This window comes from Myotis brandtii, unplaced genomic scaffold (assembly GCF_000412655.1).
Source record: "Myotis brandtii unplaced genomic scaffold, ASM41265v1 scaffold311, whole genome shotgun sequence".
Lineage (NCBI taxonomy): Eukaryota > Metazoa > Chordata > Mammalia > Chiroptera > Vespertilionidae > Myotis > Myotis brandtii.
The window spans coordinates 4,392,460-4,397,647 of NW_005361913.1; the positions used below are offsets into that span (position 1 = coordinate 4,392,460).

A 5,188-nucleotide genomic window follows, 5' to 3' on the forward strand; every position below is an offset into this window, starting at 1 on the left:
TTACAAGCATTATTGGATGAAGATGCATGTCAAACTCAAAAACAACTTGCAGAAATATTAAACGTTGCTCAGCAAACAATTTCTTATCATTTACAAGCAACGGGAAAGATTTTAAAGGAAGAAAAATGGGTGCCACACAAAAGACAAATGGAAAACTGAAAAGTCATCAGTAAAATGTTGCTTCAACAGCACGAAAAGAAAGTCTTTTTTGCATCGAATTGTGATGCGATGAAAAGTGGATTTATTTTGAGAATCCCAAATGCCATATGAATTATTTTTCACCCTACCAATTAAAACAAAACAAAACTGACAACCCTACTGCTAGCTGAATGCCTGGTAGAACTGGCATATCCTTTCTGGAGGACAATCTGGAAGTACATATCAAACTTTAAAACCCCTTATATATATCCCTCAACCTAACAATTCCATTTCTAGAAATTCACTCTAGGGAGACAACAGAGTCAAAGATAATATAATGCAGAGGTTCCTAAACCTAGCAGCATATCATAGCACCTGAACAATCTCACTCACCTAAAGTAATAAATTTCTTACTTCCAACAAACAGGTAGAAGGAATTGTTAGCCTCCAGAAATTTTTAAATAAGTGAGCAATAAGAAAATGAAAATTTGGGAGGCACACGCACTTTCTGAGCAGCACTTCAAAACATACAAAGAAGTGGAAAATTGGGTCTCTGAATGGTTTGCCTCAAAACAAGAAAAGTTCTATTGGGACAGCTCTTGCTGTCTCTGAAAAGAACACATTAAAAAAAACAACAACTAAATAATTGAAAGACAAATAGCCCAGTGTAAAATATGGGCAAAGGATTTGAATAGACATTTATCCAACGAAGATATACAAATGGCCAATAGCACGTGAAAAGGTGTCAACGTCGTTAGCTATCAGGGAATGCCAATCAGAACCATGAGGTGTCACTTCACACCCACTTGGATGACTAGAATCAAAAGGCAGAGAATAACACTGTGGATCAGAATACGCAGAGAGAGAGAACAGAGACGAGAAAGGGGTACAGGACCATATCTTGAGAAACTCCAAATTTAACTGCCAAAAGAAGAGAACCAGCTTTTAATGAAAACTAAGATGCAGCTGCCAGATGTTGCTTCAACAGCACGAAAAGAAAGTCTTTTTTGCATCGAATTGTGATGCGATGAAAAGTGGATTTATTTTGAGAATCCCAAATGCACAAAATCATGGGTTGACCCAGGTCAACCATTAACATCGAATTCAAGGCCAAATCACTTTGGAAAGACAATGCTTTGCGTTTGGTGGGATCAGGAAGGTGTGGTGTATTATGAGCTGCTAAAACCAGGTGAAACTGTTAATACTGATCGCTACCGACAACAAATAATCAATTTGAACCATGCTTTGATCGTGAAACGACCAGAATGTGCCAGAAGACATAGCAAAGTAATTTTGCTTCATGATGATGCACCATCACACACTTCAAAACCCGATAAAGACGTTAAAAGATCTTGCCTAGGAAGTATTAACCCACCCATCGTATTCACCAGACCTTGCTCCTTCAGGTTACCACTCGTTCTGATCGATGGCACACGCACTTTCTGAGCAGCACTTCAAAACATACAAAGAAGTGGAAAATTGGGTCTCTGAATGGTTTGCCTCAAAACAAGAAAAGTTCTATTGGGACAGCTCTTGCTGTCTCTGAAAAGAACACATTTAAAAAAAAAAAAAACAACTAAATAATTGAAAGACAAATAGCCCAGTGTAAAATATGGGCAAAGGATTTGAATAGACATTTCTCCAACGAAGATATACAAATGGCCAATAAGCACGTGAAAAGGTGTAAACGTCATTAGCTATCAGGGAATGCCAATCAGAACCATGAGGTATCACTTCATACCCACTTGGATGACTAGAATCAAAAAGGCAGAGAATAACACTGTGGATCAGAATACGCAGAGAGAGAGAACAGAGACGAGAAAGGGGTACAGGACCATATCTTGAGAAACTCCAAATTTAACTGCCAAAAGAAGAGAACCAGCTTTTAATGAAAACTAAGATGCAGCTGCCAGAAAAGGAGCAAATCAGTTGGTTGTAGAAGGCAAAGGCAGAGAACACGTCAAAGCAGTGGACACAGTCAGTGCAACCTAATACAGATAAAAAGTTACGTAAAATGAATGAAAGCGTTTCTTGGATTTAGTGACATGGAGATCATAGCATTTCCCTACAATGATGGTGACAAAATTACTAAGACCTTAGGCTATCTTTTTGCACATTATAATGCATAACATGTCCCTCAAACATTAAAGGTTTAAAATAAATGAGTACCTTGATTATCTGCAATTAGTCTCAAATCCTCTTGAAAGATGAGTCTGGAAAATAAAAAATGATTAGAGTAAGCAAGCTGACAAGTTCACAAAACCACAGTATGGACCCTTTAAAATTACCTAAAAGATATCAGCCTCCATAAAAGACTGTCTTACAAAGCAAGATTAATACGACTTCCAACTTCTTACTGATCGGGACAGGTGTGCTGACATCTGCCACATTTGCCAAGACTGAGACCCAGCGCCTGGCCACAGTGATAAACACCATCCTGCATTAGAACACGTCTGCGTGATTCTGGCAAGACCAACAACTACAAAACAGCAACAAATAAGGCAATGAAGCAGGCATCCAGACCACCTTCCATCCGAAAGACACGTGTCGGCCCCAGATTCGGACTGGTTTCATAAGTAAAGGAGAAGTGACATGGAGATCATAGCATTTCCCTACAATGATGGTGACAAAATTACTAAGACCTTAGGCTATCTTTTTGCACATTATAATGCATAACATGTCCCTCAAACATTAAAGGTTTAAAATAAATGAGTACCTTGATTATCTGCAATTAGTCTCAAATCCTCTTGAAAGATGAGTCTGGAAAATAAAAAATGATTAGAAAAAGCAAGCTGACAAGTTCACAAAACCACAGTAAGGACCCTTTAAAATTACCTAAAAGAGATCAGCCTCCATAAAAGACTGTCTTATAAAGCAAGGTTAATACGACTTCCAACTGCTTACTGATTGGGACAGGTGTGCTGACATCTGCCACATTTGCCATGACTGAGACCCAGCGCCTGGCCACAGTGATAAACACCATCCTGCATTAGAACACGTCTGCGTGATTCAGGCAAGACCAACAACTACAAAACAGCAACAAATAAGGCAATGAAGCAGGCATCCAGACCACCTTCCATCCGAAAGACACGTGTCGGCCCCAGATTCGGACTGGTTTCATAAGTAAAGGAGAAGGAAACGGGAAGACACAAGTCACCTACTCTGATGACCAACTTCGGTTTAAATCCTCAATGAGACACAGCTCTGTGGAAGCTACTGCGACAGCCTCCTGCCATCCCACCAATTCATTGATGCAGACAGTGGGAGAACGAATGCAGCTCATCTTGACGGTAGGGCCGAGGTCCCTTAAAAACTCCCTACAACCCTGCGGCCCCCGAGGCCAGCGACCCTGTCCTCACTTCGGGCAGGACTTCAGTCTCTCTGTTCCCTCCTCCCACCTGGCAAGTCCCCCCTTTTAACTGCGAAACAAGCCATCAAACAGCCAGGGAAAGACCGCAATTGGGGAAATAAGGCTCCGACATGAAAGGAGTTCGTGCCAACCTCTGTCCCACACGGACCCATCCACCCCCTTACCCAGGAGTCGCGAAATAACAAACCAGTCCTAAAAGAGGCTCGCCGCTCTCGGACCGCGCAGACTTCAGATGGAGCTCGCCATGACACTGACGTCCCGCCACGTCCACTGCGCATGCCCGGCGACGGTGGCCCGCAAGGACCAAATTGCCTCACTGCTGGAGCGCGACTTCTGGTTGGATTCCCTTCCGCGAGGATTACGTTTACGTTTCTTCCGGTTGCAGCGGTAAAAGTACAACCTCAGGGCATCGGGTTCTTAGGATCGCTAAAGAGCTAACTTCTGAGCTCTTGCTATGTATCAGTCACTGTGTTAAGGTAAGGGCTTTACAGACACATCTTCTTCCGATTCATTTATTATTACATCTTATTTTACAAAAGAGAAAACCGGAAGTTTAAGTGCTTGCCCAAAGTTACTGCCCAGGTAATGACTGACCTCTGTGATGAATCCAGCTTTCCTGGCTCCCAAAGAACCTGCTCTTTTCGTTTTGTTTTCTAGCTTCCTCAACCTTTTGTGAAAAGAGGTTTCAGCGGTTCTCAACCTGTGGGTCGCGACCCCTTTGGCGGTCAAACGACCCTTTCACAGGGGTCGCCTAAGACCATCCTGCATATCAGATATTTACATTACGATTCATAACAGTAGCAACATTACAGTTATGAAGTAGCAACGAAAATAATTTTAATATTTACATTATGATGCATAACAGTAGCAACATTACAGTTATGAAGTAGCAACGAAAATAATTTTATGGTTGGGTCACAGCATGAGGAACTGTATTTAAAGGGCCAGAAGGTTGAGAACCACTGGATAGATAAAGAACGATGATAGATTAAATTTTAATATAGTTCATTTAACACCAAGCAAGTTTTTTTTTTTGTTTTTTGTTTTTTAATGTTTAGAAGGCAGTTTAGCACAGAAAGAGAACTTTCATGGAGTATACTGATTCTGACCTGGTGGTCTTACATGCGTTACGTCACTTTATATTCTTTCCCCAAGACACTGTATTTGACCTTCTGTTCCCCAGAAGAGCGTCTCTACTTCAAAATGTGGAGCCCATGAGCCATAAACAGAAAGTCAGGCCCTGGCTGGTTTGGCTCAGTAGATAGAGTGTCGGCGTACTCATTGTATTCACCTGAGGGGCTTTTGAAAATTACAAACAACTGAGCCCCACATCAGTTAAATCAATCTCTGTAAACCGAGCCTGGGCATCAGTATTTTTTTAAACTTTCCAGTAATTCTCATGTGTGTAGCCACAGCTGTGAAACCAGTTTTCATACTAGGTGTACTGGTTAATAATGCGGATTTTTTTCAATAGATGGAGTTACACATATGTTGATATAGATGCGATTTGATATGTATGCTATTTTGTTGTATTGACAGGCTTCAAAACTTCATATGTCAAATTTGCTAAAGGTGTTAACATCATAGATGTTTTTACACTTAAAAATGTCGAATTTCGTGCCCAAAAAAAGAGCATTTGCGGGAAGTTATAATTCATTACTTTATTTTGAAGAAAAGTGC

At 40.9% G+C, this 5,188-nt stretch overlaps 1 protein-coding gene and 1 long non-coding RNA gene across 7 annotated transcripts in view; one reads left to right on the forward strand and one right to left on the reverse strand.

Annotated features, from left to right (window-relative positions):
• Window positions 1-3,784, reverse strand: part of CDKAL1 (CDK5 regulatory subunit associated protein 1-like 1) — a 645,197-nt gene extending 641,413 nt beyond the window's left edge. For 2 of the 6 annotated variants that reach the window (XM_014542683.1, XM_005869974.2), the window contains exons 1-2: window positions 3,696-3,766; window positions 2,308-2,351 (exon numbers count right to left, since the gene is read on the reverse strand). The gene's annotated coding sequence lies outside the window, so the exon portion shown is untranslated. Of the gene's footprint in view, window positions 1-2,307; window positions 2,352-2,854; window positions 2,899-3,672 lie in introns of all 6 variants that reach the window. The other 4 variants (XM_005869973.2, XM_005869971.2, XM_005869975.2 and 1 more) reach the window with 4 other exon arrangements.
• A 55-nt stretch (window positions 3,785-3,839) lies between these two features.
• The window catches only part of LOC102260010, a 77,013-nt gene continuing 75,664 nt past the window's right edge, over window positions 3,840-5,188 (forward strand). Inside the window, exon 1 of the long non-coding RNA XR_313806.2 lies at window positions 3,840-3,984. This is a non-coding gene — a long non-coding RNA (uncharacterized LOC102260010). The remainder of the gene's footprint in view (window positions 3,985-5,188) is intronic.